Source organism: Haemaphysalis longicornis, unplaced genomic scaffold, assembly GCF_048455015.1.
Source record: "Haemaphysalis longicornis isolate Haplotype H1 unplaced genomic scaffold, Haemaphysalis longicornis Haplotype H1 scaffold_10, whole genome shotgun sequence".
Taxonomy (NCBI): Eukaryota; Metazoa; Arthropoda; class Arachnida; order Ixodida; family Ixodidae; genus Haemaphysalis; species Haemaphysalis longicornis.
In genome coordinates, this window is record NW_027526204.1 from 141,741,087 (window position 1) to 141,753,492 (window position 12,406).

The following is a 12,406-nucleotide window of genomic DNA, read 5'->3' on the forward strand; positions in this document are numbered from 1 at the left end:
ATAGATTAGCGTTAAAAACCAAATAATGATTCTCCAAATATCCAGAACAAGATTTTTCAAGCGGCAACTTCTGGAAAGTCTCGAACCGAAGAACAGGTTCCAATAAAATTCAAATAAAAAAATGCGACTAGCTTCACATCGGGTGCGGCGCGGGTGCTTTTCGCACGTCAGGTTGCTTTGAAACCCTCGTGGTCTACTCCGTTAGGTTCTGTAATGTGCTCCTGGCCATTCGACAGTCTCGACAGGGGACCCCATAATTACGCATTTACACCGCCCACACCCTGTATACGACTGACCACGCCCGCGGCCGATAACCTCGCCGCGGTCGTACGTATCGACGGTGTTCGCGAGTGACCGCGAGAGCAGCAATTCTGCGTGACACTTGCATTATTTCTTCTTCAACGCCGAGTTTTGAGGGCACAACACGATTAGCAGGCCGGTACGCACTGACTGTAACATTTAATCACAAGTGTTCGCAGTAATACACCCGAGTAGTCGGCCAACAACGAATATTCAAGATGTCTCACATCGAATTCTCGATCAGTTATCGAGGTCACACGACACTGAAGGCTGGCGCCGTAAAAAAAAAAAAAGGAGAGACGTTACTTGCTAGGTTTTTGCGAAATGTTTTAAGTTCCTCCACCACAACGCTTGTGGTGCATCCTATTCTAGCGAGGCGCAAAAATTTAACTCGTGCTGGGAACATTAATCTTCTTGTTTCCATCCGGGTGCTTGTCGTCGTCTCAGTTTTCCATTTCCTTTTATTTGAGCATGAACCGAATATGTAGCTGGAAACTATCTAATTCGTTCCACAATCAGTGTTTCTTAAGAATTTCGGCCAGGCGGGCCTTCAGTTTCACTCAAGCCAACCCTAACACCGATCAAGGCGGTCTCGGCAACTGTAAATCAGGGCCGTAGCCAGAGGGGTTTGAACCCCTCCCGAAATCTTTTCCAGGCAACGCATAAGCAATACTTACTGTTGCTTTCGGCAAAACTACCCCCTTCCCAAAACCCATAACCCCCTCCGAAAAAAAATTCTGGCTACGGCCCCGCTGTAAATCATTCCCTCTATTTCATTAAACGGTATCAGTGTACCTATAAGCTACGTGTTGGCATATTTTCTCTCGCGTTTGCGCGTATTTTTTTTTTTAATTTACTGCTAAAGCCTCGCATGTCCCATGAAACACCAAAGGAACAGTCGGCGGCGGCGGCGTCAACACCAATGGCACCAAAAGTCAAGTGAGCTCAGCGGCGGGAACGGTGCCGTGGAGGAACGCAATGCTTCTTCGGCGCTGTTTCCCCGCTACCGGATGGCTGACTGGTGCTGTTGCGACCGGGCGGAGGCACCCGATCCGAGCTCCGTGGCCTCCGACATACGAGTGGTAGCGTGTATGATGCGAGCGGCCAGCCGCTGTTACAGCCGTGAAGAAGTCCAGAAGCCGTAGGCTAACGTAACTGTTTACTTCATAGCGAGAGGTGAGCCGAAGCCAAAGAACAATGCCCCGACGGGCGAGGTTACACTACAGGACTCGAGCAGAGCGACAACATCGATTCGCTGCTCTAACAGGAATGGTTTACAACGCTTGCGGGGGTCTATTTATACCCAAAAGCGGTAACGCTCAAAACGCAACAAGCGGGAACACGCCACGAACGTCACAGACACACCCAACGCTCTTTCCAGTGTTCGTTAGTCGTCGGTAGCCTCCGCGCACGTTGAGTCCGAGAGAGGGGAGAGAGGAGGACTCCGTTGCGATCGACGGGGCCACTGTGTCCTTGAAGAGCGTGGAGACAAGCCTCGCCGGTAGCCGTCGAAGTTTTGAAATGCGCCCAAAGCGAAGCGTCTGACGCGGCTTGTCGCAACTTGTCACCGACATGGTGGCGCGTGTTTTCAAAGGCGCACAGTGGCTTCGCCGCACAGCCGAGGAGTGATGCGGGGAAGTACTGCGGCGCTGGCCGATTCGTAACAGTGCTCACCAAAGTTAATGTTTGATTAGCGATTGACACTAATGATAAGTACGGCGAGATTAAGGTGGATTAAGATAAATTAAGGTGGATTAATCATTATTCAGTGGTAATAATTATAAGTGAGGGGTGAATGAAATGGATTGAACGAGACAACTAAGTGTGCTTACTCGCTTTGAAGGCGACAGCCTGGCGTATGATGTGACGGGTACCTTTTATATAGGCACCGGTCACTGCTCAGAGGGCGCGACGAATAAAGTACACTCAGCGCCGCCCCAAGGAAGCTTGAGCTAACTTCGGGTCGGTGAGAGCCAGACGGCCGGCGCGCGTTCATAGATTCGGCACTTCCCGGTTGTTTGTTTGTGCGATTCTGCGATTGTTTTTGAAAGGTGTCTCGTGCTTGAAAACTGTTCTGGCAAATAGTTTCTTCATGTCTCAAGTGCTTCTGTGCGATTTCCGGACAATTACGGGGCTGAGCTACTACTGTCGGCTTCGCGTGCGCGAGAAGTTAAAGATTGTACGTTCCCGCGCGCGTTTGCGCCGTGAAAGAAATTGATGGGACAGACATCGTTGCGAAGTCCCATTCTAAGCAAGGGAAGCTTATTTACAGCGCCAATTCAGGTCAGTTTTTTTGCTTGTTTTACCGTCTAATAAAGTGACCCCAGCGTATACCACGGCGCTCAACGACAGAAGCCTGTTTGTGTTGTTTCCTCTGCTTGCGCAACCACACTGCAGTTACTTTTCCGGTTGCCCTTCTTCATCTCCGTTGGTGTGGTCACTAATTAACAACGGATTCCAAATGTTATTACCTGATCACAAAGTAAACGCAGTTGGAAATCTGTTGGAAACACAGTTGGAAATCTGCTGCGGAGCTGCGGTTGTCTTTACGAAGACTCCGTTTAGTTTCGGCTTCTATCTTGTGCGTAATGTTAGAGTCGTCTAAGCGGCTAATTGTGATACAGTTTGTTCAGGCCGTTCAGAATCCTCCAAAAAAGTATTGCCTCCTCCTCCCCATCCTCTGCTTAAACAATAGCAACCTCAACTTTCAGAGTACGTAGGCAAAACGCATTAAAGAAGTCAGCGCGAATGAATGCAACCTTGCCTTTGATAGCTCGCCACGCTCTCGCTAGGAATGCGTGGTGAAACTCTGTACACTTCGGGAAACAAAGTAGGGCAGTAAGCGGGATGCGTATACGTACTAACCGTCTTGACATTGCTTTTGGCATCACCCGCGAAGTGCTGTGAACATATTCTTGTGCCGGCTTTTGGCATCCATTCGGTGACGTGAATGTCGCTAAAAAAAGGTTACTGCTGATAAAACACAGTGTCGGAAGCCGTAATACCTTGTGTTATGCAAATAGTACTACGACGGCATGCGATTCATCGCAGCGCGCGATGTGTATGGAACACTGAATGCAAACATTTTAGTTTTACGGCCCTTCGTGTGTGCGCTGCGCATAAACAGTGACCGTACTCATAATACTCCTTCCACTGACAAAAAATGTCATGGCTTTCTTACTGCTAAAATCCATTTCTTGCGACGCTTATTCTCCACGGCTGCCCGAGAACCTGTACAGAACGATGGCAGGCTGCCTTTCGCGATTGTGGCAGTACTTCACGCAGCAGTAGCGATGTAGCCACTAATTTTTTCCTGCAGCATTTTGATCCTTTCGGACCCTGCAACTTGCAATTATAACTATGTTTCTTAAAAAACTTCCGCCACACAACGTCGAACCGCACGCAGCGCGCGTGTTTTTACGTACGCTGAACGGCCGGTCGCGACATCCACCGACCCAGACTTGCTAAGCGGCGGCGAGAGATGGCGCTGCAGTCGCGCGCAAACTTCACTGTCCGGTGCCTGTACACGTCCACCCGTCGGCTTAGCAGTATGAATTACGATTCATTAAGGCGCGATTAAGATAAGCTATCGCAAATTAAGGTGAAACAAAGACGGGGAAACAGCGTGACTTCTGTGTCAACATGTGGTACCCGTCACAATAGTACGTCAGCCTTTCGCCTTCAACGCGAGTAAGCAGACTAAACTGTTCCCGAGAAATTATTTGAGCTGCAAAAATTTTGAATCGAATATAACCACAGCTTTACTAAAACGACGACGAAGAAGAAGCAGACGCGACAATCAAGTCTTTTCGTCGTTCAGACTCACTTTTATCATTTGAAGAGTACCAACATTTAAGTTCGGGTGGAATGCTCATTTTTGTGGTTCTCGGCAATGCGAGGTGACCTTGACCGAGCTGCGCTGCAGGATTCCAAGGCTTAATTTCTACCTGTTCATATCAGGAATTTTACCTACGGAACTATGTGTGCTGTGCCAGGTCCCTGAAACAATCGAACATTTTTTTCTCGACTGCCGCCATTTCTCAACAGCTAGACAACTGTTTCGAAGGGCCGAATTGAGCGTTTGGGGTTGACTTTTTCTATTCCACTTATATTATCTATTGGCGCATCAAATTTGGGATTTGCAAAAAGGGATATATATAATTGCATTCAAAATTTTCTTTCTGATTCAGGTCGTTTGAATTGCTGAAGGGTGCTAATTAATGGGTAATTCGGGTTTTATTCGTGACTAAATTTCCTTTTACAGCCTCTTTCCGGAATATTTTGAAGTGTCCACGTATTTAACAACCGATTTAGCCCTGGCCAATCCCCCCTTGCGGGTACGAGCCAAAATATTTGAGGACATCATCATCATCATCGTCGTCGTCGTCGTTTTCGCTGAAGGAAGCATTGTCTTCCGCGCTCTGGCCTGCAAAAAGCAGTGTTCCGGTTGTGGACACGCCGTTGTCGTGATGGTGCTACGCTGGTGACTAGGTCATCGGACTCGCACCTCAGCCGTCGCTGCCGCCCAACGCGAGATTCTGTTCTCCTGTGGGTAGAAGCTATCTATTGCTTCACGTGGAATACTGCTATTCTTTTATCCTACTGCTCCGTGGGATAAAAGAATAGCGGTATAAGAATAGCGGTCAATAAAAGAATAGCGGTCAGCCCCTCATTCCATGGGGGGCTGACAGTTGCCCATGCATAAAGCCCGAGAAGGGTGAGCATGTTTTCTTAGAGTGCTCGGATGGGGTCTTTTGGGATGTGCTTCAGCGCCAGACATGTACACATTACCAAAAAAAAGTAACTAAACACAGTTACTCGTTACCAATTCTCAAAAAGCAAGTAAATACGTTACTCGTTACCAATTCTCGAAAATAACGCGTGAGATACCCGAAAAGTAACGAGTTACTTTTCCCGTTATTTTGACGACCAAACGCACAACTTTTGTTTAATGGTTTATTGTTTTCTATTTAGTAGTCGTTGCACTTAAGCAGTAGCTGTCTCTCGAAGTTTGCATCAGTTATCTCTCTCTCTCTCTCTCTCTCTCTCTCTCTCTCTCTCTCTCTCTCTCTCTCTCTCTCTCTCTCTCTCTCTCTCTCTCTCTCTCTCAGCCCGCGATTAATGCACCGGTTCCTTCCTGTTTCTTGCATTATCTGCAATTTGATTCGTCAGCTTCAATACCAACGACTAACGTCTTTTCATCTGCGCCACCTACACTATCGTTCGTCTCGGCCTTTGTTATCATGACGTTACTCACATGCCTTCATTGTGTGGGCGCCCGTGCTCGACTCGGGATAATCCCGGCTGTTGGTATTTCGGGCAGTGCACCGACACTTGCGTAAATTGAATGCTACGACAAGAGGCCGTGATGAGCGTGTCAGCATTCCCAATAGAAATGCGAGCCACCGGAATGTAGAAAACGGCGCTGCTGCTTTCAAGGCAAACATTAGCGCAATGTGCCTGTAGACGCACGCACAGGTTAGAGTAAAAACACCAGCGTTTAAGCGGTGTTGTACACATTACTCCTTGGAAGAAACAAGATACCGTTACTCGTTACTGGGCCTTAAAGGCCAACTGCATTCAAAATTTCGACCTCTTTAAAACACTATTTCCGTATATAGTCTGCTGAAAACGAAATCAAGATGCAAAATACAACAGCTGAAATACGCGCGTGAACGCCGCAAGCGGTCAGCGAAAATTAGCGATTTTGAAACCGAAGTCGACGTGAGCGTGGTCATTAAAATGACGTTGCAGCCAGCAAACGAGCGGCCGGACGGTCAGCATGCTCGGAAGCAAGCCTGCGCGCAAGCTCTGCGTGCGCGGGGCAGCAAATGAGTGACGCGTTCGCAGCAGATCTCTACCAGTTCTCCAGCTGCGTGCCTGGCCAGAGGAAAAAAACCCGGTTCTGACTTCTGACTGAATAGCCCCATGAAACGCTTTAGACTGATTAACGAGGCGTTTCACGAGGCTACCACTCGTGTCCCAGCTGATTTGAGGGTACTTACTGCACAATAAAAATAAATTTGGTCAAAGTGTTGGCCTTTGAAAATAAATACGTTACTCGTTGCTTTTGTAAAATAAGTAGCTAAATACGTTCGTTACCGAAAATAGTTACTAGGCAGAAGTAACTCGTTCCTTGTAACGCGTTACGTACATGTCAGAATCAGCGCACATTAAGGAAGGACTTCGTCCTGGATGCTTATGGGATCACGTTTCTACCCATTCAAAGCGAGGACGGACATCGTCAGTTTTGGGAGTCGCGCATGGCCATACGCACTCGCGACATCGATGCCAAAGCACTAAGTACTTTCTGAGTCTGTTCGACTGATAATTGAAGTGCAGAGGACTCAGCCCGAGCGCCCGGAATGGTTTCCCGTGTTTCAAACACTGACAGACACGAAACAATTTTAACTGTTTCTCTGTTAGTCAAGCGCCGGCCAACAGTTCTAGTGGTGCAGTATTTTGTTTGTTGTGTTGTGTAAAAATATGGCAGCAAATAAAAAAAGAAGCCTCAGTAGACTAGGGGTACAATCGTGTGTTTTGAACCGAACGCCTTGGGTTCGAGCCCCAGTAAAGTCAAGAGATGATGAACAAACGTTTATTATAGAGCAAAGGGTTGGGGGAAGGGGGTGTGGTCAGCCTCCTATGTCCAGGAGGCCGCGAGAGGACGCCGCCGTCACCGCCCGGTCGACCAGCATAGCTTGATCTTCACGGTCGGAGCTGGTCAGCAACCTCTCCCACTGCTCACGGGAAGGGGTGGGGGTCAGGCGGGGAGGGAGGGGTGGAGAGTGCGGGCATTCAATGGCAAGATGGAAAGTGTTTAGGGGGGTATTACATGGTTGACAGGTTTTCGGGTAGAGCGTAGGAGCAATGTGGTGAAGTCGTGTACAGTTGTAATAGGTATCTGTTTGTAGGCGTCGCCAGGTGTATGCTTGGGCGTGCGTGAGGGAGGGGTGCGGCGGAGGATATTTGTATCGGAGGTGCCTGTAGTGGGTGAGAATTGCTTCAGTGGTGGTCAGAGGTTCGGTGGTGATATCTTCCGTGGCTGCCGATTCGGATGCTGAGGATACCCGGTTGTGGATCTCGCGGGCTGCAGCATGGGCTGCCTCATTGCCCAGCAGGCCGGTGTGAGCAGGGGTCCACATTATTGTGATGAATAGTTGAGGGGGAAGCTTTTGCAGAAGCAGAATAGCTGCGACAGGAGCTTGTCCACGACGGTAGCGTAGGCATGCCTGGAGAGAGTCCGTGACAATCGTAAGGGGGTGTTCACTGCGGTGCGTGGTAGCGGCGTGAGCTATTGCGATCGATTCAGCGGTAGTGGAGGAGATTCCACGATAGGTGGCAGCAGTCATGGTGGTACCCGTAGAGTCGAGAGCCACAATTGTGGTACGCCGGTCGTGGTAAGTATACGCAATATCTGTATATCGGACGTGTGGATCCTTGTCCAGTCTTCTTTGTAGCATTCGGACACGAGCTATTCTTCTGCCCCTGTTATGACTTGGGTGCATGTGCCTCGGGATAGGAGCGATGTGAATACGTTGACGCAAAGAAATGGGGATCGGATTGGGCGTATCCTGAGCTCTTGGGGTGTCATGTCCCAGAAGACCGAGCAGGTGTCGTCCTGTTGAAGTAAGTTGAAGGCGATGGATTTGGGTCGTGCGTCGTGCTTCAAGAAGCTCCGAAATAGTATTGTGAGAACCCAATTCGAGGAGTTTTTGTGTGGGCGTAAAGGTGGGCAGATGAAGGGCCGTTTTGTAGGCTTTTCGTACTAATATATGAAGTTTTCTCAATTCGGCGGGTTTGAGTGCAACATACGGCGTCCCATAGGTGATGCGGCTAAGTAGCAAAGCTTGTATGAGCTTGCAGGATTCATTCTCCCTTAGCCCTGCATGTTGGTGGCTTACACGTTTTATCAGATGGGTAAGCTGGGCGCATGTTTTGTTCAGTTGAGGGATAAGAGCGGCACCAGAGCCATCGTGATGGAAAGGAACGCCGAGAATACGTAGAGTAGGCACTTGGGGGATAGAAGTGTTTTGGATTTTCAGATTAGGATTCATTGGGGGTTCAGGAGGTCTACCTCGTGTGCGCGAGCGAAGCATCAGCACTGCAGACTTCTCGGCTTGACAGCGAAGCCCTCGTGACAACGTGATGTCGTCGGCATAGAAAGCATGGAGAAGGTCCGGGATGTGGTCGAGCTCTACGGGTAGATGAAGTAAAGCAATATTAAAGAGGAGAGGTGAAATGACGGAGCCTTGGGGTGTGCCGCGCGCAGGCATGTTAAAACAGTTTTTTTTTTCGATACCCGTGATTTCTTTGTTATAAAAATGTTCTCTTAGCTTAGTTCTGCACATTCTGTTCATAAATAAAAGTGGTTTGGTATATTTTAGGTCGGTTGAGAGGTGTGGCGCGGCATATGAACACATTTAATACCGGTGTCATACATACACGAAAAATGACATTGTTTTTAAGGCCTTAAGATACCGAATGACATGGGCGGGCCGTGCCACACGCCAAAACTCAAAGGCATTAAACGTGCTAGGCATGATGCTGATAATGACAAAAAAGAGAAATACACTCATTTTTAGACGTTTTTAACGTAGAGATAAACGTCTTACAAGGGTTAAAAATGTTTGTGTGAACGAAAACGTTATGAGAAATATAGTTTTCTAAAAATGGTGTGAGCCGTTTCTAAAAGTGGCTTCAGCAGGTGTCGTCGCCTGCTAGCGGTAGCCAAATCCGAAAAATTCAAAACGATTAAGTAACGCTGTGTTTTGCCTTTTTCCGCTGTTTTAGTGAACTTCGTCGTCTTCAGAACTTCGCCACCAAGAGTGTACAAAAAACCTTCTTATTTCGAAGTTCCGCTACATTTCCACGTCAACACTCTGGTGCTGAAAGTTTTGTTGGTTTCATTTGGTGTTCATTGCGTTCGAGAGAAGGCAGATTTAGGGCGTTCGCGGAACTCCTTAAACCAAAAGTGTCATTAGAGCGAATGGCATTAGACTTTTGCGTGCAGCAGCAAATTAATGGCATTAACCACTTAATGTCATTTTTCGTGTACATGTGGCACGGGTATAACTAGCGTTTTCATCGCACCGGAAGTTCCGAACCTGCCTTGTAACGGAATATCGTCCGCCCAACTCAACTTCGCCTTTCCGCGTAAGCGAAGAGAGAGAGAAAAAAAAAAAAAAAAAAAAAAAAAACGAGAAGGAAGAGCAGTGGTGAAGGATCGGCCTGGTTGGCTCCGGAAACGATTGCCCAGCTCACACGCTTCCCTTACGGTCGTTGAACCGGCGGAGGAGAAGGGAACTGCGGGACCCGTCGTCCGTGCCTTCTTTTCCTCGCCGGCCCGCAGGGGCGAGGCTTGCCTGCTGACTGAGGGAGAAGCAACAAGACAAAAGACATCGGGAGACGATGACTTGGAAGAACCTGTCCCTCGAAACACTGCCGCGCTGTCTTGCGCTTGTTTATGACCCCGCCGCCAGCCGCAGGAACCGGCCGGGCTTCCCTAAGGCGGACGGGAAAGGGGGGGGAGGTTGTTTTGAAGGCCGTGAAACCGAGAACGCCGGCAGAGGGGTCAACACTTCCTCTACTTTGCGAACAGGGAGAGAAAGAAAACAGTGTGCACTGCAGGAGAAAGATGGCGGTTGAAAGGCAAGCCGAGGAGCGCACAAGCAGGCGTGTTTTGGCGCGCGAGTGGTAGTTAACGGCTATTCCTCTTCTCCCTTCCAAAAGGCACGCCGTAAAAATGTAAAGACGCACCAACAAGGGAGAGGGGATTCGGCTGAGGAGAGGCCAAGCGAGGTCGCGACTTCAATGATGCGAAAACGAAAATATGAACCAGAACACACAAAACAACGCGGTTTCTATTCCGTGCAAGTTAAATTGACGCGTGACTTATACCCCTGCTACACTAGCGTCCGAATGTCATTTGAAGCAAATGTCGCTTGACTCAAATGCGAAGTTGGGCTGCTCCACTGTGTTTTGAAATTCCATTCGGCTTAAATGACATTCGAGCCAAATGAGCACCCCGAGAGACTTTTGGGGCTCTCGAATGCCATTTCTAGCACTCTTGCGCTAAGTGTTCCAAGTCAGCATAAACAAATACATTACTGGCGTACTTAAAACGAGGAAAATATTCTTTATTGTGGGACTTTGATTACGTATCATTCACTTAAAATGTGATATCGAGATGTAATAATTCCATACTCTCAGCACCAGGGCAAGCAAGCGACAAACCAATGTGGACACACAACGCAGTACAGCAAAAATAAACTAGACTGATCTAGCATTAAGGAAAAACCGTGCCAAGCTTACGTTATTTATAATTGGATGTCATTTTACTGTCAAGGACTGCGGCTAAATTTGATTATTGCGATATTGTGTAAAAACAGAACTCGACAGTAGCAGCGCCACGCAGCACTGCGACCGATTGTGAAACCTTTCAAATGTTATCGAAATTGTAGTGGAGCACCGCGGATTCTGAATGGCATTCGAGGCCCCTCATTTGAGTCAAATGACATTCGGTTCGAATGACATCCGGACGTCAGTGTAGCAGGGGTATAAGTTACAAAAACAAAGTTGGGAAATGCGGCTTTCCAAACGTACCAATAGCACGGCATTATCGGACCTCAATAAACAGTGTTTTCGAGTTTAGCGTATTGTGGTTCATATTTTTCTCTTCGCATTTTATTTGTCCATTAATGAACATACATAATCAGATGACCAACCTGCCACACGCTTTCGAAACCTTTCTCACTGATGTTGATTTCGTCAGCTAGGCAGGGCTGACAGCGAGGGCTGAATTTTCATAGCCGCCTGGTTCCCCAGACAGCGTTAGTTTTCCAAGCTGGAGCCGGACCAGAGAGCCAGGCATCTTTCCGGGCGTCTTTCGGGAACTGGGACGTCTTGGAAATAAAAAAATAGGCTTCCTTGGCAAAGACGAAAAACCAACAATCACGGGAAAATAGGAAAGGTCACAAGGGGTAACTATTCCCGTGCGTCTTTTTCGCCCCCGGCGCGCCTGGTTATGGGCGGGGGCTGGTTCTTGTTGCCCGAGTTCGCAGCTCCCTCCTTCGCCGCCGACAGCTTCGGCAAAGCGGCTCGGCGGGATATCAGCCCGCCTCATCCGCTCGGCCCGACAGCTGGGAGAGCGGGCGAAAAAAGAGCGCCTCCTGCAGTCCGCTTTCCCTCTCCCCTGCTATGGTCGCTTTCCTGCGGGTCCTTCCTTCATCAATGCCGAGCGGAGTGCCGCATGGCCGCTCCCCGCAGTAGCAACACATGTGGCACGGCTGGGCTCAAAAGGCGCCCACACACTCTCCCTCGCCGGCTACGTGGCTTGCGGCAGGTTCGTCTTCCGAGTATGAATCAAGTGCCACGCAGGGCCTTGTACTTTGTTCATTCTTCTCTTTCATTCCTTTTTCTGCATGCCCCCCGTGCGCAGTGTATCTGGACTGGAGTAAAGCGACACCACGCTCGGGGAGAGACCTCCGCTTCTTTGCCTGTTTTTTCTTTCCTTTTTGGTGCTGCTTTTAGTCGTAGCGTATTCCTGGGCAGGGGATAAGTACTGCCTAAGCGACGCCATAAGGCAAATAGCGGACGCCAATGGCTGCATGGCTTAGGTTGGGGTTGTTAGTTCCTCAGGCTGCAAACCACTGCGAACAGAGCTTCCCCATTTCCATGGTCATATGTCCTTTGAGATTTGTGCGGAACCTGCAGCTGCCGCGGACTGATGTCAATGGCTCAACAGCGACCAGTACTGGTTGTGGTGCATGCTTGCAGGAAGAACGAGCGGCGACCGGCCGAAGAGAGGCTGAAGAGCCCAAAGTAGTTTGCGGATTTGTATAGGTGGGCCAATTGCAATTCAGGATTTGGGTATTGCCCAAAATTGTGAACTACGACAAACGAGGGATGAGAAAACAGCTCTCGGTGAATTGCCCAGGCGTCGTCCAGCGGCCGTGGTCTATGACCCGCTCATCTCTTCCAACCTCTCCTCTTCTCAGCTTATGGTGACTACTCCGAGAAGGGTTCTGAGGAGGAGGAGGAGGAGGAGGAGGAGGAGGAGGAGGAGGAGGGAGCCCTTGTTGTGGTCGGAAGACTCGTACGTCAA